We start from the raw sequence: 22,439 nt of genomic DNA, 5'->3' as shown, positions 1-22,439 counted from the left end.
TTTGGCGGGGGTGGCGGGGGGCGTGGGTGGGTAACATCTTGACCTTTTCTTCAAGAAAGCATCTATGGACATTTCACAGAATAGAAGTTATAGGGAAAGACAGTTCAGAAAATGCTGAGGCATATAAACCACAGTCTCTATTTTAACTTTAAATGATCTTCTTGATGATTTTCCAGCAAGAGTGAATCTCTTTGACCTATTTTTTTCTTAATTATGCAGCCATAACAACACATTTCTTGGTGTGCGCTTATATTCTTGCCAGTTCCTTCAATTCTAACAGAAATTTAGAATGTCCAAATAACTCCTATGATCCATAAAGTGATATTATTTTGTAATTCACCATCTTAATTTGCAGTGATACCATGCACCAAAGCTTTAATTATGAGTAACAAAATTAATTTCTTCTGCTCATCAGAGGCTACATGAACACACCACATACTCAGGAAAACCTGCTGAGGTGCTAGCCTGTTCTAACAATGTCCTGGGCTGTGGATAGCAAGCTGAGCCACACAACTGTTACCATTGCATAATACCACACAAGCGGTATTCTTATACACTTCAGGATGCCACACAAGTGTTACCTCTTCACCACAGGGGCTCACTTCTCCCCTGGAAATTCTGCACAGGAGCCACACGGGAATGCATTTCCTCATGAGAGGTTCTACTTTTTAACAATAGTTTTGGAATCCTCCTCCTACCCCAGCAGAGAATATGAAAAATAATCTATCAAAGCTCTCTACATTATAGAAACTAACAAATTAAACACAGCTGCTTCAAATGGTGAAAGACTTTATGAAATTAAAAATTTCTTTAAATTTGTTTCCAATATTGCCTGATTGTATACAGAACATCTTATGGTAGAGAAGGTATTGTTTCTCTATGTGTCAGTATATCAAAAGCCACTTGAATATTCAAATATAAATTCATTCCTTCATTCAAAAATACACAGAAATCTGGCTAATACCATGTTTGGTCAACGTATCCCATTTCTGAGCATAAAGTTAGAAACATGTTCTATGATCATACAGTTTGCAAATTGCTGTTCTGCAATCACTGTAAGATATTTGCTTGATCTAGAGTTACTTTAATGATACGAAGAGGGTTGTAAAACTTGGTTGAGAAGAAGCTGCCTTAGTATGTTTACATTAGACCCCAGTTGATTTATTCTCCCATCACTAAGTCCAACTGGACTAAAAAAAACATATGAAGACAGTACTTTTTTTTTTTTTTCCTTTGTAGTCTGTAGCAGTTTGCTGTGAAGGCAGAAAGTCCAAATTTGGTAATGAACTATATTTTCAGAATCCTTGCCCCTGCCCCCTGCCTCCTACCCCTACCAAATAACTCTGGTAATGTGAGGAGTAGTTCAGAGATGCAAAATCAGTCTGGGTGTATTCCAAATGGCTTTTCCTTTGACACTTCTGGGTCTTCCGTTTGGCTCTCTAATGTGCCAACAAGATTCACAGACATCAACTCTGTGTCAAAAAGTGAGGCTGATTGCTTTGGTCAGACCCAAAGATTCCTGCCTAGTGAAGAATAAATTTGCCTGGTGTGCAGGACTTTGGACCCTTGTTGGATACAGTGTTTCCTGTGTTCCTGAGAAATATGAGCACAGTAGGAAAAGCACTAGATTGAAGTCATGAGATGCATATTAGTGATTATATCTACAAACCATACAGCTGGATAAATTAAATCACATTTGAGGTGAGGTGTTTTCATTTCAAGCCCAGTGTTTTTCTACTCTAATATTAGGTTTTTAAGGTCATATATTACTGTCTAACCAAAAAAATTTCTGAGGCCATCATAAATTTGTTGAAATGGATAATATTATTTAGTCATCACTCACTAGAGTCCATTTATGGATGTCAAAATACTATGTATTCCTTTGATTCTTATTTACATTTGTGTTCACATAATCAAGGGTAATTCTATAAGAACAGTTGTTGACCATAGCATCCTGAAATACTATAATGTGCTTCCTATATCATAGATTTTAATAAACATTTAATGAAGGAATGAATGTCTCCTCTTGGTCGAGTTCTGTGTAATCCTTTTTGTTCTTCCTCAGTCACCATACCAGGCACCAAGCATTAGACAAGAAGGAAGTGCTAAGGCTTGTTCACCTTTAACACCTAGCTCCAAAAGTTTTGTCCCACTCTCATTAGTCTCCACACATAGTCCTGATTGCCAGCAGTATCCAGATATGCTAATCCCTTCTCCTGTATCTACCTTGGTTGTGCCATGTACATTCTACTTAAATGAATGCAATTTGGGATCACTTTTAACCCAAAATATTTTCAGGAGAATACTCCTTCTACACTAACCCAGCAAGGTGCTCTCCATTCAAGAGCCACATCAGCAGGAGTGATACATCCCCTCAATTAGCAAAAGATAAACGAAACATACTTTCTTCTTCATATAAATAGTCTGTTTTTCCCTGCTTTCTCAGTTCCACATCCCCACTGTTTTTATTTCAGTTTCCTAGATCTGACACCACTTTATTTCTTAATCATTTATTTCCCAGCTAACTCATGGTTTTCTATTTTATTTAAACCATGAGCTCTACTTTTTCATGTGCCATGTTCTTGGGTGGGTCTTAAAATTTCTCAACAAATGTAGATGTAGGCATCACCCCATGGGGTCCAGTTCAGTTCAGTCACTCAGTTGTGTCCGACTCTTTGCAACCCCATGGACCACAGCATGTCAGGCATCCCTGTCCATCATCAACTCCCAGAGTTTACTTAAACTCATCTCCATTGAGTTGATGCCAACTCAACCATCTCATCCTCTGTTGTCCCCTTCTCCTCCTGCCTTCAATCTTTCCTAGCATCTGGGTCTTTTCAGGGTTACATTTATCCTAAGAGGCATTCTCATAATAACACAGAATGACAAGAGGAATATATTTTCCTTTAGGAGAAAGCACTGTTGCTGCTGCTGCTGCTGCTGCTAAGTCGCTTCAGTCGTGTCAGACTCTGTGCGACCCCATAGACGGCAGCCCACCAGGCTCCCCCGTCCCTGGGATTCTCCAGGCAAGAACACTGGAGTGGGTTGCCATTTCCTTCTCCAATGCATGCAAGTGAAAAGTGAAAGTGAAGTCGCTCAGTTGTATCCAACTCTGAACAACCCCATGGACTGCAGCCTACCAGGCTCTCCCGTCCATGGGATTTTCCAGGCAAGAGTACTGGAGTGGGTGCCATTGCCTTCTCCAAGGAGAAAGCGCTAAGGACCAGCAAAGGTCCAGACAGTCAAAGCTATGGTTTTTCCAGTAGTCATGTGTGGATGTGAGAGTTGGATTATAAAGAAGGCTGCGTGCTGAAGAATTGATGCTTTAGATTTGTGGTTCTGGAGAAGACTCTTGAGAGTCTCTTGGATTGCAAGGAGATCAAACCAGTTAATCCTAGAGAATCAGGCCTGAATATTCATTGGAAGTGCTGATGCTGAAGTGGAAGCTCCAATACTTTGGCCACCTGATGTGAAGGGCCAATTCACTGAATAGCCCCTGATGCTGGGGAAGGTTGAGGGCAGGAGGAGAAGGGAGTGACAGAGGATGAGATGGCTGGCTGGTATCACTAACTCAACGACATGAATTTGAGCAAACTCCAGGAGATAGTGGAGGACAGAGAAGCTTGGTGTGCTACAGTTCATGGGGTTGCAAAGAGTCAGATACAACTTGGTGACTGAATAACAACAAAGGAGAAAGTTATTTCCAGAGACAGGAAGGGAAGGAAGGAGGGAAAGAGAGAAAGAGAAGGAGAGGGATAGCATTAATTAAATGAAGTGGTAGAGGAAACAGCTTGATATTAAAATACAAATGATGATTTTCATACTGGAAATGAAGGGAGTTGATAGCTGAATGTCTATAGTATGTGTTTATCAACTACTGTGAAACTGTGCATCTGATTTTGGAAATGAAGTGAGTATTAAGTATGTCTCATTTTGTTAAATACACTTTTTAAAGGATTTTGCTTTAAGGAATAAAACTTTGGTAAAACTCCTCAGGGGCGGAAACTATATCATGAGCTGCATTTTCTTAGAGAGGACACTGCATTCTAATCCTAAGACCTGCTTCAAGATGGTGAACGAAGAAGAATCTGCCCTTCTGGTGTTTATGATTGATGAAAGTCAGCCTGTGATTGCCTCCCTAGGGAGAATATATAGTCAAGAGAATACAATTCCTTCTCTGCCTCTATGCTGCCATTTGAGCACTCAGATATTAAGAAACTCAAACATGAAGAAATGTTTCTCTAAATTCAAACTGTTTTTCAGAATTATTCCTCCTATAGAAAGGCTTCAGTTCTATCTCAAGGCAGCAACAGTAGACACAGAGTCATGTACTTTTGTAATGATGTCCCAAATTGATCATTAGGAGCTATTTGGTGTCCTACTGTGTCTTAATTTTCTTACATGTAAAACAGAGGTTCCAAACCTATCCAGGATGATTTGAATATCAAATCTTTTAATGTGCATGACACTTGAAAATTATTAAGTTCTCTAGTGAATGCAACATTTTATAATTGAAATAGTTGTTTTAAACTGAGTTCTAGCTTTATCATAATCATATAAAAGACATTGCATGATATCAGCAGAGATTATAGGATGTAGAGATCAAAGAGCAGAGATCAAGACCTAATTCAGCCTTTTTAGGGTAAAAGAACTATAGGAACATCACTTAATCATGCTTGTGTTTAGTCACTCAGTCATGTCTGACTCTGAGACCCTAAGGACTGTAGTCCGCCAGGCTCCTCTGTCCATGGGGATTCTCCAGGCAAGAATACTGGAGCGGGTTGCCATGCCCTCCTCCAGGAGATCGTCCCAACCCAAGGATCAAACCCAGGTCTCCTACATTGCAGGTGGATTCTTTACCATCTGAATGACCAGGGAAGCCCTAACCATGCTTGCTTTTCCTTATATATAAATTAGAGGCAATAGTACTAACTACCACACAGTGATGTGTGCATGCCTGCTCAATTGTGTCCAACTCTGAGACCCTATGGACTGTAGCCCGCCAGGCTCCTCTCTTCATGGGATTCTCCAGGTAAGAATACTAGATTGGATTGCCATTTCTCCTCCAGGGGATCTTCCCGACCCAGAGATCGAACCCGTGTCTCCCACATATCCTGCATTTGTAGGTGGATTCTTTATTCCTGAGCCAATGATAGTAGTCAATTCTTGTAAATGTACTATGGTGATTTTTAAGTGTTAAATTCACATACTTTCAGCAACACATTGATGACCTAACTGAAAAACTGTAGGAAGTAGATGTGACTATTTCAGAGATCTTTGCAAGGCTGACATGTTTTTATTGATATTTTCTTGATCTCTAGTAAGAAAAAACAAATCTAGTTCTAATCAGAAGTTAGATGATCCTTGGACAAATTTGAGAGATTTCCAGTGAGTCTGATGCATTTTGAAAATTTAAGTCTTAAGTAAATGCAATGCTCATTTTTTTACACTTGCTTATATAAAGTAGAAAAAAATTGTATTTACTGGTGTCATTATGAAATTACACTTTTATTTCATGTATTCTCTAAATAAACTTTGGCCTGCTTTGGGAAAAATACAAACAAAAAAATCGGAGCTCTCATCTTTTGACTAGCTTATATGCTTTAGCAAGTTATAATTAAACCATCTGTGTCCTCTGTTATTAACTTTAGGAAATTTTTTAAAAGTTGATTTTATAAGACAGTGTAAAATTTGGTTCTGATTTCAGCCTGCTGATAATAACAATTAGTCATTCAAATGTTGTTATTGATTGTTGACAATTCACTCTACTAAAAAGAAAATTCTTTGAGTAGCTATTCTTTTTTTTTTCACAAACACTATTTTAAAAGGCCTACTGGCTAATTTGTAAGCAAATGTCAAGCAAATGCTTACGGAAAAAGGCTCTGATGACCTTGTCCTCATATCCCATAAATGCCCAGGCTGAACTTTTCATACAATGTGACTTACACCATCCAGGTATCTTTGCACATGTTCTGCCTAATTCCAATTCCTTTCTCCAAACTAAGATACGTGTTGGTCTGTTGAAATAACTATCATGAAGAAGGAAATGCTAGGCACTCAAGGACATGTGCTTGTCACTCATGTCACTTTCTGGCGACAAGAATGGATTCACTCAATGTCACACACTCCTACTTGCTAAGTCCCTTACCAGTGTCTCCATCCATAGCTCTGAAAACTGAGGATGGGTATTTTACAGAGCGCAGATTTCCCATCCACATGCAAACAGAATGGAATTGACCTTATTGATCCTTCTCATTGATCTAGTACTCACAGGAGCTTGGGGCTTCCCAGATGTCCCAATGGTACTCACATTGCATAAATAACCTGCCTGCAATGCACAGACACAGGTTTGATTCCGTGGTCAAGAAGATCCCCTAGAGAAGGAAATTGCAACCCACTCCAGTATTATTTCCTGGGAAATCCCATGGACAGAGGAACCTGGCGGGCTATAGTCTATGGGGTCCAAAAAGACTTGGACTTGATTTAGCGACCAAACTACAATAGTACATACCATTTACCTTTAATTCTGTTTAATACAAACATCTTTGTTTATGTTACTCTAGAGCCTATATCACTACTCTTTGAGATATATAGATAGAAATAGAGCATACTTAGACACTTAGTTAATATATTTGGTGGGAATATAGTGTACTGTTAGCTGTTCAGTTGTGTCAGACTCTTTGCGACCCTATGGACTGTAGCCCACCAGGCTCCTCTGTCCATGCAATTCTCCAGGCAAGAATACTGGAGTGGGTTGCCATTTCCTTCTCCAGAGGATCTTCCAAACCCAGGAATCGAACCCAGGTCTCTTGCATAGGAGTCAGATTCTTTACCCTCTGAACCAAGAGGGAAGCCCCTATATCAGATATCAAATTAGGTCCTCCCTCTAAAATGTTTCCTCAACACTGAAATCACCAATACCACTCATGTATCAATTTGAAGCAAAATTTATTATCCTTCATTTTTTCAACTTCTGGTTGTAGACACTATGAAATTTATGATGTGCTCTTATAAAAGTTTTTATATTTGAAAGTGAAAGTAAAAGTCGCTCAGTCGCTGCAAACTCTCTGACTTCATGGACTATACAGTCTGTAGAATTCTCCAGGCCAGAATGCTGGAGTGGGTAGCCTTTTCCTTCTCCAGGGTATCTTCCCAACCCAGGGATCAAACCAAAATCTGCCACATTGCGGGCAGATTCTTTACCAGCTGAGCCACAAAGGAAGCCCAAGAATACTGAAGTGGGTAGCCTATCCCTTAACCAGTGGATCTTCCAGACCACCCAGGAATCGAACCAGGGTCTCCTGCATTTCAGGTGGATTCTTTACCAACTCAGCTATCAGGGGAGCTCTGTTCTTATATTTGCACAAAGTTAAAACCATATTTCAATATGCGACTGGTGATCAGTGGAGAAATAACTCCAGAAAGAATGAAGGGATGGAGCCAAAGCAAAAACAATTCCCAGTTGTGGATGGGACTGGTGATAGAAGCAAGGTTCATTGCTGTAAAGAGCAATATTGCACAGGAAACTGGAATGTTAGGTCCTTGAGTCAAGGCAAATTGGAAGTGGCCAAACAGGAGATGGTAAGAGTAAACATAGACATTCTAGGAATCAGCGAACTAATATGGACTGGAATGGGTGAATTTAACTCAGATGACCATTATATCTACTACTCTGGCAAGAATCCCTTAGAAGAAATGGAGTAGCCATTATGGTCAACAGAAGAGTCCAAAATGCAATATTTGGATGCAATCTTAAAAACGACAGAATGAACTCTGTTCATTTCCAAGGCAAACCATTCAATATCACAGTAGTCTAAGTCTATGCCCCAACTAGTAATGCTGAAGAAGCTGAAGTTGAACAGTTCTGTGAAGACCTACAAGAACTTCTAGAACTAACACCCAAAAAAGATGTCCTTTTCATTATAGAGGACTGGAATATAAAAGTATGAAGTCAAGAAACACCTGGAGTAAAAGGCAAATTTGGCCTTGGAGTACAGAATGAAGCAGGGCAAAGGTTATAGAGTTCTGCTAAGAGAATGCACTGGTCATAGCAAACACCCTATTCCAACAACACAGGAGAAGACTCTACACATGGACGTCACCAGATTGTCAACACTGAAATCAGATTGATTATATTCTTTGCAGCCAAAGACTGAGAAGCTCTCTACAGTCAGCAAAAACAAGACTGGGAGCTGACTGTGGCTCAGATCATGAACTCCTTATTGCCAAATTCAGACTGAAATTGAAGAAAGTGGAGAAAACCACTACACCATTCAGGTATGACCTAAATCAAATCCCAGACTGGTTCCAAATAGGAAAAGGAGTACGTCAAGGCTGTATTTTGTCACCCTGCTTATTTAACTTATATGCAGAGTACATCATGAGAAATGCTGGGCTGGAGGAAGCATAAGCTGGAATCAAGACTGCCCAGAGAAATATCAATAGCCTCAGATATGCAGATGACACCACGCTTATGGCAGAAAGTGAAGAAGAACTAAAGAGCCTCTTGATGAAAGTGAAAGAGGAGAGTGGAAAAGTTGGCTTAAAGCTCAACATTCATAAAACAGAGATCATGGCATCTGGTCCCATCACTTCATGGGAAATAGATGGGGAAACAATGAAAATAGTGTCAGACTTTATTTTTCCAGGCTCCAAAATCACTGCAGATGGTGACTGAAGCCATGAAATTATAAGACACTTACTCCTTGGAAGAAAAGTTATGACCAACCTAGATAGCATGTTGAAAAGTAAAGATATTACTTTGTCAGCAAAGGTCTGTCTAGTCAAGACTATGCTTTTTCCAGTGGTCATGTATGGATGTGAGAGTTGGACTATAAAGAAAGCTGAGCACCGAAGAATTGATGCTTTTGAACTGTGGTGTTGGAGAAGACTCTTGAGAGTCCCTTGGACTGCAAGGAGATCCAACCAGTCCATCCTAAAGGAAATCAGTCTTGGGTGTTTATTGGAAGGACTGATGTTGAAGCTGAAACTCCAGTACTTTGGCCACCTGATGCAAAGAGTTGATTCATTTGAAAAGACTGTGATGCTGAGAAAAGATTGAGGGCAGGAGAAGAAAGGGACTACAGATGATGAGATGGTTGGATGGTATCACCAACTCAATGGACATGGGTTTCTGTGGACTCTGGAAGTTGGTGATGCACAGGGAGGCCTGGCGTGCTGCGGTTCATGGGGTCACAAAGAGTCGGACACACACTCATGTGTGACTGAACTGAACTGAAAACCATATTTAAGAAAATCTCATGATCATTTTTTTTTCAGAAAGGACAAATACAAGAATCACAATGGGATAAAAAAGAATCTACATCTTAAGATCAGATATGATTTGGAGATCTGGAGCTTTAAGACAGTCCCTTTTTTCACTACTTGTTTCATTTGTTTGCCTGTTTTTCATAGTCAGATTACCACTTCTAGCACTTTGCCACTAGCTGATGTTTACTGAAAGCTTATTATACAGCAAGCATTAAACTAAATATTTCATATAGTTACTTTATACAATCAGAACAATGCTGTATGAATCATATTTTCTCACTACCACCATTTGATAGATAGTTCATAATACTGGATTCTAGAAAGGTTAAAAAGAAATAGTCTGAAGTCATACAACATAAAACTGGTTAGGCTGGGATTCTGACTTCAGAGCTGCTACACAATAATATCTCAGTCTGATTCAGTTGTCAATAGATCCTCTAAAAATTAGTCTCACCAAAATATACCCAAATCTAGTATTTTGGCATCTTGCCTTTCAGAATCTAAAGTGGACTCTGGCTACCATGATCAAAGCATCAGTGATCTTAATATTCTCAGACCTTCCCACAATTCTAAGCTATTTCACTTTGTAACAGACAGAGATTTTTATGATATGAAATGTGCTTTATACCTTCATAGCCCACTCATGAATATACTCATTTTCCCTGGGGGCGTAGTTTCTAAAACAGAGGAATTTAAAAGAAATTCCATTTCGATGAGTAATTCTTCCATGTGAAATAATAATGACATTTTAAAATTAAATATAACACCCTTAAAGAGAAAGAAAAAGAATTGACTGTGCCTCTTCTAGAGAATACAGGGAGTTTTCCGACTTTTCTAATCCATTTCTTATGTGTTTTTCCACTGTGAAGAGGAAGCAGCTTTGGCTTTTACTCTCTGAAATGAACTGGACTCTCTTCTGCCTATCTGATGCTCTTTGCCGGTTTCTTATCACGGTTCAAAATAGGGATGAAGCTGGTTGGGTTTTTCTATGTGTGCCAAATGTTGGCTGATGCCCACACATGTTAAATCACACTGGAGATGCATCCATTGTGGAGCACATGGATTCTCTTAAGCTTCCAGGGAGATGAGGCAGTGGAGCAAAGGTGGTAACCCTGCAATTGCTGGAGCTGTTTTAGGCTAGAGTCAATTTGAAACTATGAAGATGTCACAGGAGCAATCTCAATATGTGACAGCTCAATTGTGTGACAGACATATGGCTGCAAAATGAGAAAGGCAATTATAACTTTACCCTGGGAACTCTTAACTTGACTGCTATTTGCATATGGGAGACTTCAAAAAGTTTTTAGGCTCTCTTTCTTTAATTCTTTACTCTCCTCACTCCAACTTTTTTTTTTTTTTTCCTAACACACAATGGATTGCCTGAGAATTACATTAACACTATGGCACCAAAGCATCAGTCAAGTAGACAACTGTCTACCTAAAAGCATACTCTGGACATATTGCCTGGGATCCACAGTAGTTTAATTAGCACAGAATCATTTGACCATATTAGTTTTCTGTTGTTCACCAATTATGTCACACACACAGTGTATCTGCCCCAGTATGTAATTGATTTGGGCTTCACAAGCCGTAACAGGACCTTACTGGTAGAGTGTGATATTTTCTTACAACCCACAGCTAATACTTGACACACAGTTATCCATGAAGCCTCTTATCTATTGTTTTATTTAATGCTCATGATAACCATTCAAGGGAGGTATTATTAGCACCATTTCAACAAGGAAAAAATCGAGTTTTTTTCCCAAAAACTTGAGGTTCAGATAAGTTAAGTGACTTGGCCAAGTTCATACAATAAATGACATCCCTAGATCTGCATTCCAGAACTACCAATTTTAATTACTGATTGATATTAACTCTGCTTTCCAAGTGGTGCAGTGGTAATGAATCCACCTGCCAATACAGGAGATGTGGGTTCAATCCCTTGGTCGGGAAGATCCCCTGGAGTAGGAAATGGTAATCTGCTCCACTATTCTTGCCTGGAGAATTCCATGGACAGAGAAGCTGTAGCATAGCCTACAGTCTATGGAGATCTCAAAGAGTTGGACATGGCTGAGAACAGCAGAACAGCACCACCCTATGCTTCTAGGAAAAAAGAAAAAGTTTGTTAAATGAATTCATATTCAAGAAAAATGTCACTATATATTGGAAAATGAAGTCAAAATTCAGTATTTGGTTTTGAAAAGGTTGGTCCAGGCTCAAAATGAAATATCATGTGTGATCTTTTAGGCTGGAGACATATTTTTGAATTGGTTAAAAGAACATCTCCAAAGGCGGACTGACTCAAGAGAACCATGTGTGGGCCCGGGAACTCACTCAAAGCTTCTGAAGAGTGGCCAGGGTCAGGAAGGAAGACGGATGGGATTGTTTCCTGATGTTTCCCAGGCAGACATTCTCCTTCTATTGGCCCTATGGTATCTATACTTTAAAGGCACTAGAATTGGTTCAAGCTATGAACCCAGTGGAATGAAGATGAGAAGAAGCAGGAATGGAATAAGCAGATAAGGACAAAGAGAGGAAGACAGTCTATATTTTAGATGTCTCCTTAAATACTGCAAGTGAAACTCTTTCACAATCTAGGGAAGCTGTCGTAAAACCTCACAGACAGGTGCCATGGAGGGCTTCCCATTACTGAACTTGGACACCACAAAGTCAGGGATTTCATCTGCTTTATCTTTGAATCTGATGTCTGGCATAGCGTGTGGTACTTAACTTGCGTTGCTTTCCCCCTCCAGTGGATTGTGACTCTGGAGGGTCTGAGCAATAAAGATACTTTAGTAATGAAAACCTCCAGGGGAACATATCAATCGGATAGCACATCAGAGGTGAGACACACTGCTTAAGAGCATGGAGTTTAGGATGGGAAGTTGTTTTAATCCAGACTCAGCTCCTTCTTTCCTCATTGAAATTCAATCCCTTTATCTTTGCCAAGGTTATTCCCCTTTCTCAACCACTATAACTCCTGTTTCCTCTTTTTATGCCCTTTATTCTTCTAATTCCTACTCAGATTTATTATCCAGTAAGTGGTACTATGAATATATGGATGAACAATGGAATGAGTGATCGAGTCCCTAGAATGTTGTCAAACCAGACAAGAGAATTCGTCTTTGTCTATAGAATGTGAAAGGCATGGAAATACCCACATACTGGGATGCTTGCCACAGGTTTGGCAATAAGGATCCAGGATTTAAATCATGGTGTGGCTAAGTTACACTTTCTGAGTTCCAGTTACTTCTTCTTCAAAATAGGGACAGGATTATTTAACAAAAATAGACAAATAATATACATAATGATGGGGATTTGGAGCTATGGGAAAATTAGACATTTTTATATTTGTACTTCAATAAGATTTAGCTTTTATTTTATGTGAGCACTTTACAGAAGAAAATTGATGAAAAGAAAGAAAGAATGGGAGGGAAGAAAGAAAAAGAGAGAGTGAAGGAGTAAGAGGAAGGAAGGAAAATATTCTTAAATTAAAAACTCACTTTGCAGATTAAATGAAGTTGTGTACAACGTTGGGTCAGTAATGACACTTGTGATGTGTGTTGCCCTCTCCCCTCATGTATACAGTGGTACATGGAGTATTGTGGCAGGTCATAGTTAGACCTTGAAGAGCCTCAATTTCTCACAATTAATTGCCAGAATTTTAGTGTTTTTGTCTGTTTTTTAGGGCAGACGATAGCATTAGTATGAGGTGAAAAGCTTCAGAATAAAGAATACCTGACTACTAAAGGATGGAGATTTGTCAGGAAAGGAGTACTGAATGCTGCTCTCAGAATTTATAAATCCTAATAGTTTCAACCTAAAGGCCACTGAATTCCTGCTTATGTCTTATGTGGAAAGGAGCCTGGATTCTTACCACTGAGGATACTACAACTGTATAAAGATATGTGTGTGTGTGTGTGTGTGTGTGTCTCAAAGAATCTTGAAGTTTATTACAGCTGAAAGGAAATTATTTTGAGGGTTCATAGATTTTAATAAATACGTGTGTTGTTTCTGCAAATGATCTATGAAAAATCACCCAAATATTTGTTTTATTGATTTCACTGTCTCCAAGGCCAGAAAATTATGATGTTTTGCTCAGCTTTTAGACATAGTTTGTTTTAGAAATTATTTCTTTGTGTTTGTAGCTAGAAACAAAACCTGGATTCTATTTCTTTAGTTTTATTTTGTCTCATTCTAGTCAATTTAAAGAAAAGAGGGGAAGGGTTTCTGTGACTAATTATAAGATGTATTATCAAAATTATCAAAGGACAAATTGAAAAGCTTTTGTCCTTGGCCACAGACCTTTTCTTATAGTCTAAGGCAATCTTATAAATATATTCCCAACACCCCTACCTCTCTCTTCCAAATAAAAGAAGTCAAGCTGATAATCTTAACAGCCTACTAGTATTTACCTGCTCTTTCTTGTCTTGCTGGTTTTGCCTTGGTGATCCGCAATAAAATTTGCAACCTTGAACTCTAGCACCCTAAATGAATGCATGTTACCAAAATTAATTTAAATCTCAAATATAATTGAAGCTGGTTGTCTACAGAAAAATTTTTCTTTGGCCTTTCCTCATACACCCCCAGCTCTTGCCCTATGAACCTCACTAAATTTCTCAGTTCCATTAGTGATTCTCAGGGTTTGGACAGCTAAGGGATGCTTACTATTCAAGCCTTATTGAAGGAACTCACCTTCAAGGAGAAGAGAAAGAACATATACACAAATACATATGAATTATTGTCAAAGCTATGGTTTTTCCAGTCATGTATGGATGTGAGTGCTGGGCAGTGAAGAAGGATGAGAGCCAAAGAATTGATGCTTTTGAACTATGGTGTTGGAAAAGACTCTTGAGAATTGCTTGGGCACCAAAGGGATAAATCAATGGACATGAATCTAAGCAAACTCTGGGAAATAGTGAAGGATAGGGGAGTGTGGCATGAAGAGTTGGACATGGCTTAACAACTGAATGGGCTTTCCTGGTAGCTTAGATGGTAAAGAATCTGCCTGCAATTCAGGAAGCTCAGGTTCAATCCATGGGTCAGGAAGATCCTCTGAAGAAGGAAACGGCAACCCATTCCAGTATTCTTGCCTGGAGAATCCCATGGACAGAGGAGCCTGGCAGGCTACAGTCCATAGGGTCCCAAAGAGTTGGACACAAGTAAAAGGCTAGTACTTTCACTTTTCATTTTAGTGACTGAACTACAACAACAACAACAAATATATTTAGGACATGATCTGACATGGCTGCTGAAATGCAGTGGCAATTCCGGGAACTCACATGCAATAGACAAGAATTAGGAGACACATCATAAAGATGATAGTCACCCTAGTACTGAGGAAAAGGCTGGATTCTCAGGCAGAAGTGGGGAGAAGACACTTCAGGAAAAAGGAACCATGTATAAGTTAAAAGCAGGTACAAGAAAAGTGTAGTGTTGGTCTGCTTTGGCCGATAAGCAGCAAAACCTTGACTGCTCAGGTCTCGGGGCACCTAGTAGAGGCTAGGGTGGCCCTGCTCCTGGGGAAAGTACACTGATCCATGCCTGGCACTCACTGCTCAGCTAAGCTGTAGAAGTGAACCCAAGGAAATACTCCCCAACAGGCAGGACATCTGTTTCAACAGCCAGCTGCCAACAGTCTCTACTCATGGAAAATCAGTTCTGAGAAGAACTAAAGCAGCTTGCATGGCAGTAGTCCAACACACTCAACTCAAGTAGTATGCCACTTGGGTAAGGCAAGGTCAGATGGTAGCATCTTTTTTCTTTTTTTTTTTTCAGGAAGAGCAAGCAAAATCAGAGCTGGGGAAACTGCATCATCTTAGGGTCAATCATGAGTATAAAAACAGGGGGATGGGGAATGACATCTCAGGAAATAAATGGAAACCAACTAAAGCCCTAAAGCATGAGAAACCTACCGCATGACATACAAGGAGCAGGCTTAGGACAGAGAAGTGATACTGGATTTAGGGCTTCTTCCCAGGTGGCTCAGTGGTAAAGACTCTACCAGACAATACAAGAGACATGGGTTTGATCCTTGGGTCGGGAAGAATCCCTGGAGAAGGAAATGACAACCCACTCCAGTACTCTTGCCTAAAAATTCCATGGACAGAGGAGCCTGGTGGGTTATGGTTCTTGGGTCACAAAGATTGAGACAATACTGAATGATTAAGCATGTACATCATTCCATCAGATTTAGCTTTCAGAGTGCCCCCCAAGGTCCCTATTGCCTCCACATAAGCAGGCCGCTATTCAGCACACCAGGACTGCTTGGAGAAATGGCTATCCTATACAACACATTGCAAGAATAATCTTTGATATCTTCAACAGAGAGGGAAAACACGCCTCATTAATGGCTAGATGAGATACTTTCTAACTTGTTCAAAGTCCAGGTGGCTGAGCTGGTAAAGAATTCACCGGCAATGTGGGAGACCTAGGTTCGATCCCTGGGTTGGGAAGATCCCTTGGAGAAGGGAATAGCTATCCATTCCAGAATTCTGGCCTGGAAAATTCCATGGACTGTATAGTCCACGGGGTCACAAAGAGTCGGACATGACTGACTTACTTTCACTTTCAGAGCCCAAGGCTCACTCTTTCTGAAAATGTTCACTTATTCCTGGAAATGTCTAGGACATCTCACATTGCTCAGGAAATATCAACTCATTCTGTCTTCTTGGTCTAGATCCTGTATTACAGCCTCCACATGGTAGTGGACACCCTGAGCATGTGACTTTGAGGCACAACAATCGTGTTCTGACTCCTCTTTAACACCTTCAGTTGACAACATTGTACTTGTGTCTCAGGAAAGAGAGTCACTGCCTCCCAAACTCTGCATCTGATACCAGCCTCTGGACTCCCAGAGCAGCATGGCTCAGATCCAGGGTCAGTTATTCTTTCAGTCACCCAGATTCCTCAGGTTTTGTTCTTAACAACTCTATAGACATTTTAAAAAATGTTTTTTAATTGAAGTGTAGTTGTGGTATATGTATTAATTTCAGGTATGCAGCAAAATGATTCAGTTATTGGTACAGTCACTAGGGAAAACTAAGTGGAGTTTCCTTATAAAACTAAAAATAGAGCTACCATATGATTCTGCAATTCCACTCCTGGGCATATATCCAGAGAAAGTCATCATTCAAAAAGATACACGTGCCCTAATGTTCACTACAACACTGTTTACAATAGCCAAGACATGGAAGCAACCTAAATATCCATGCCAAATGAATAGATAAAAACGATGGGGTATACTTATATAATGGAATACTAGTCAGTGGATGGCATCACCGACTCAATGGACATGAGTTTGAGTAAACTCTGGGAGTTGGTGATGGGCAGGGAAGCCTGGTGTGCTGTAGTCCATGGGGTCACAAAGAGTCAGACAGGACTGAGCAATTGAACTGAAGTGAACTGAATATTAGTCACTAAAAATAACAAAATAATGACATTTGTAGTAACATGAATGGACCTAGAGATTATCGTATTAAGTGAAGTAAGTCAGACAAAGACAACATGATATCTTATGTGATATGGAATATGTGATATTCCACATATTTTAGATATGTGGAATCTAAAAAAAAAGTACAAATGAACTCATATACAAAATAGAAATACACCCACAGACATAGAAAACAAACATGGTTACCAAAGGGGAAAGAGGGGATTAAAGATAAAGTGGGAGATTTAGATTAACATATACACACTGCTGCTACTGCTGCTGCTAAGTCACTCAGTCGTGTCCGACTCTGTGCGACCCCAGAGATGGCAGCTCACCAGGCTCCGCTGTCCCTGGGATTCTCCAGGCAAGAACACCAGAGTGGATTGCCATTTCCTTCTCCAATGCATGAAAGTGAAAAGTGAAAGGGAAGTTGCTCAGTCGTGTCCGACTCTTAGCGACCCCATGGACTGCAGCCCACCAGACTTCTCCATCCATGGGATTTTCCAGGCAAGAGTACTGGAGTGGGGTGCCATTGCCTTCTCCAACATATACACACTACTATACATAAAATGTCCTTCCCAGGTGTTGCTAGTGGTAAAGAATCTGCCTGCCAATGCAGGAGATATGAGTTCTGTCCCTGGGTTGGGAAGATCCCCTGGAATAGGAAATGGCAACCCACTCCAATACTCTTGCCTGGGAAATTCCATGGGCAGAGGAGTCTGGTGGGCTGCAGTCCATGTGGTTGCAAGAGTCAGACATGACTAAGAGCCTAAACCACCATGTATAAAATAAATAACCAACAAGGAAAACCAACAAACTTACTTTATAAGACTGGAACTATCCTCAACATTTTGTAATAATTTATAAGGAAGAAGAATCTGAGAAAAGTAGATATATATGTATGAATATTTTAAAATGACTTCAGCAGAACCAAACCTATACCAATTTCTTTATCTCTTTGACTCTTACTTTTCTCCTATGAAACCTGGCCTAATAAGTACAAAACAGACTCTTCTGATTTTTTAATCCAAGTTAAAAACTCCTCCTTTTCTTGTCTACACTCCACCAATTCTATTATAACCAGTCTTTAAATCTTAGTCTTAACATAATTATATCACCGAGCTGAAACTAGAGTGAAGAGAAAAACCTAAGTAACATTGATAGTGCTTTTATATAGATTAGCTTTATTGAGACTTATACTTTAAATAATGTTCTTTATTCTTGCATCTCCTCCATCTCACCACATTGAAAAAACAAGTTCTTTATCTTCCCAAACCTCTTTATCTACCCCAAATCTCTCCTTCTATAATCCTCACCATCACTGTAAAGGGAAGCTTCTCTTTATTCAGAAAATCTCACTTTCACTCACCGTCTACTTTTAATCATTCCACAGATGATGTCTACTCAAAATATATTCAGAATCTAACCAGTTCTTATCAGTTGGATCTCTACTGTCATGGCACAAGAGATTACTATTCTTCACATGGATTATTGCCACAGCCTGTTCATTGTTCTCTTTTCTCTCACCTGCTCCTCCCTTCAGTCTACACTCATCACAGAAGTCAAGGAATCGAGCATCTTCCTCCATACCTCCCATGTCTAGGACCTCAACTCCCATCCCTTTCTCCCAAGCTTACTTCTGGTTAGCTACCTATAAGCCGTGGTGCGCCTCCAGTGCACTAAGCCTGCTTTCACTTGAAGGCCTCTACACGTGTTTCATCTTGGAACTCAGACATTTGCACGTCTAAGGTCTCTCACAATCTAATTTTCCTTACCTTCTTAGTGATGCCTTCTCTGATTATTGGTTTAAACTTTCAATGCACTCCTACACCTATATTAGTTGTTGCTTCCCTACTTTGTATTTTTCTATATAACTTGTTACCATCCAACATAGCACTGATTTAATACTATTCTGTTTGTTTGCTGATTGTCTCTGCCAATTAAAATGCGGAAATTTTAAAAGAGCTGAATTTTGTATTGGTGTGGTTCTCTGCTATAGCCCTGAAGCCAAGAAGAATGGCTGAATCTTAGTGGGTGCTCAATAAACATTTACGGACTGACTGACTGAATTAACACATGTTAAGCAACAAATCCGAAGAAACACTGACTAGTGATCCAGTTTTTCCTCTTTATTAGTTCATGACCTCATGCATAACACTCAGCCACAGTCACGTTTATTCCATCTATAAAACAGAAATATTGTTGATTACTAACTACAATGGTAAATGAGAATTGTCTAGGATATAGTATATGTTTAACGGATTGTTGTTGTTAGTAAAATATTTTTAATAACTTGAGATGCCCTTTTCCATCTTCATTAAATGAAAGAAGTTCCACTTTTACCCTAAAGAGTAAACACACAAATACAAATATAAAATAAGTGAGACTTTCCAGCTCAGAGTTTGACCCATAAGAGTTCTAAAATGAATAATTGTTTTAATCATAAACTATCCTCAAGATTTCTTTAGTTTTTTCCTGCATTTCTGTGCACTAAATTTCTTGACTTAAAAAATAGTTCAGCAACATGGGGGACTGGAAGGATTTTGTAAATTCTAAGAGTTAATATACCATGCTACTAAAGAGTGCTTTGCCTAAGGCTTTCCTATTCAGTTTTTGACCTTAGAGTGGCTAAGAATAACGATTCTTTAAGGCATGCTTAACAGTGCCCAGGCCCCAAAGTAGGTGGCCCTAGTTAAAGAGAATTCTTTTTCAACCTCAGGAAAATCCTCAAGGTCTTCCTTGGTTTTTATCTGCTTTCAAAAGCATGGGAACTCCTGGGGAGGTATTCTTACAACTTTTCTTCCTACAAGTAGCCTGCCTGGGAAAAAGTAATACTTTGTCATCATTACTTGTGAAAAGTGAAAGTGAGAGTGTAAGTCGCTCAGTTGTGTCCGACTCTCTGAATTCTCCAGGCTAGAATACTGGAGCGGGTAGCCTTTCCCTTCTCCAGGGGATCTTCCCAACCCAAGGATCAAACCCAGGTCTCGCACATTGCAGACGGATTCTTTGCCAGATGAGCCACAAGGGAAGCCCAAGGATACTGGAGTGGGTAGCCTGTCCGTTCTCCAGTGGATCTTCCTGACCCAGGAATCAAACCTGGGTCTCTTGTATTGCCGTGAAAAGTCCACATCAAAATCAAGTCAGCTGATTAACCTACAGAAAATCAGTGGCATGATTTCTTTTGCCAAATCACATGAACGCAAATCTAGGGGACTTAACGAGCAGGGGACTGGAGCCAGCCTGTACCAGCCTGTAAGAGAACATTGTGCCCATCTTTTCCCACCTCTGTGCTGTGACACACATTAAAATGGTAATTGGTCATTAAAATTGGTATTAAAATGGGCCATAGGGCAAGTATTTAAACCATCAAAAGAGGAAAACACTACAAACCGAGTTTTTTGCCTTTTTTTTTTCTTTTTTTTCCCTCATAGAGCTGGTTTTCCAGCACATCTTGGTTCTACTTTGTAATTTCCAAGTGTACATATATATATATATATATAAAATCATTCTACAATTTGTTACTGCTGTGCCATCTCTGTGCAAGACACTCAATTTAGGAGTTGCTCTCTGAAATAGAAGCATACCATTCAGTGGAATAGAATGCTCGTCCCAAATTGTTTTACTGCCTCAAAATTTCTGGTTTATGGTTTGGTTTCTTGAACAGTAAATGTGCACAGTGAAACATTTTGCTTTACTGCAGTGATATTTCATTGTATTTGCACCAGGAATACAGACCTTAAAGATGTAAAATGTGAGAAATCAAGCATAAGGAATACCCATGATATTTAACACATTTGTCACTTTAAAAAAAGTTGAGAAAATGGAGGTACTGCCAATAATATGATCATTCTACTTACTTGGACAGATAGGATAGGAGACTTAGCAGACATGGGCTGATTTTTCTTTCAAAACATGCTTCCAATACACCTGGAAACTTCTGAGTTATGTTTAATAAACTGGAATATGGTAAGAAGATGCAATCTCTCTGATTATGTTCTCTCTTTCTTACCTCTACCGCTCAACCCTCAACTATATCATGTGAAGGTGGCTCAGAAAAATTGGCTAAATCTATATTATACAGTCAGAAAAATTGCAGAAATCCCATTTAGGATGATAGCAATAAGAAGCAACTGCCATTTTCATCCATCTTTTTGATGTTTTTAATCTCTTTTCCTTAATGAAGTGATTGTTATCACATTATTTTATTGCTAAATTTCTAACAACAAAACATGTTTTGCTCATGCTAACCCTAATATATTTTTTAAGGTATTTAAGTTTATATTTTAAAATAGATAATAACAATACATAAGAAATTTTTAAAATGTAATAAACTTTGTGAAGCTTAAAACTCATAGAATAATACAATTTCCTGCTAATTCAGGCTATTTTCTACATTGAATACTATACAGCACCCTGATCATTTCAATTTGTGGCAACTATAAACTTTAAATGAGAGATAGAATCTGCCATAAGTTTGTAAATTCTTTGAAGTTTTAAGGGTGTGAGTTCCAAGTGTAGTTTTCTGTCTCAGGAATCTATTAAAATGGATTTCCATGAAAACAGGTGTATCATGGGAAAATAATACCTTTCCAGTTCAGTGCCATCCCTATTCTTCACTGAAAATCACATAAAATAGAAATCACCGCACTTCACACTTTGCTCTTTCTTTTTATTTTATAGAACTAGGCATTCATGGAGAACTCTTCATCCAAAGAGCTAGACTCTTATGAAAAAGCCAACCAAACAAAAAACAGGAAGCTTTTTTAAAAACTTGATCCTGTAAATACTCATTATTGAGAAAGCCTACTGCTGCTTTATCAAATACACAAGTCAAAGTTCATATCCTCTGAGTGTCTATGATGTAAGCAGGAAGCCGTCTTTTCATCTGCCTGTGATGAACAGAACTTTTTGCTTTCGCAGGAGGCCCCTTGCCTTCATTAAACATGTTTTTGTTGCCTCAAGATTCCTAACATCATGGTTCTTGTTAGTTTCCCTAAGCCTCTTGCATCCCCTGATCCAGGACTGAAATGCTAGAGAGTTCGTTAACTGTGACACTGACTTTCTGCCAAGGATCTTTTTATTTGTGGAATTCTGTTCTTAGGTATCTGAAAAGCCATTATGTGATGCCCAGACTGTTGGATTTTACAATAAATTGATGACATTCAGAGCTCCTCTTTGGGTTATGTTTAGGATGGATTTCATGCCTGTCTAAAGGACAGTGAAGTTAACTCATCTTGTTACCTATGCTGCTATTTTTATTTATTCATTACATTTTTTTTCTCCTTTGTACATGTTCAGATGAGTGGATTGACATTTAACTCCCAGGCCACCAGTATACATATACCTTGTTAAACATGAAGCTATTTTGGTTGGTATTTGGGGTTAGAGAAGGAACTATGAGATAGAGGGAGCACTTGATCTTAAATATTTTAAAATATATGTATGAAAAAATGATACTTATTTCTGCTCTGCTTCTGCCAAGGTCAGAACAATAAATACCTTGCTTCATTGGCAGGGATACGATTCACACAAAGAATTCTCTGATTTGGTAAAGGAATGTATACTTTGCTTAGTAATGCTTTGTGTTCTCTGCCTGACTCTTTTGCAACTCCATGGACTGTAGTCCGCCAGACTCCTTTGTCCATGGGATTTCCCAGGCAAGAATACTAGAGTGGGTTGCCATGCCCTCCTCCAGGGGATCTTCCCAACACAGGGATTGAATCCATGTCTTCTTCAG

The sequence above is a fragment of the Bison bison genome, unplaced genomic scaffold (genome assembly GCF_000754665.1).
Source record: "Bison bison bison isolate TAMUID 2011002044 unplaced genomic scaffold, Bison_UMD1.0 scf7180017854252, whole genome shotgun sequence".
NCBI lineage: Eukaryota > Metazoa > Chordata > Mammalia > Artiodactyla > Bovidae > Bison > Bison bison.
The sequence above is the reverse complement of the archived record's forward strand: the minus strand, read 5'-3'. Positions refer to the sequence as shown.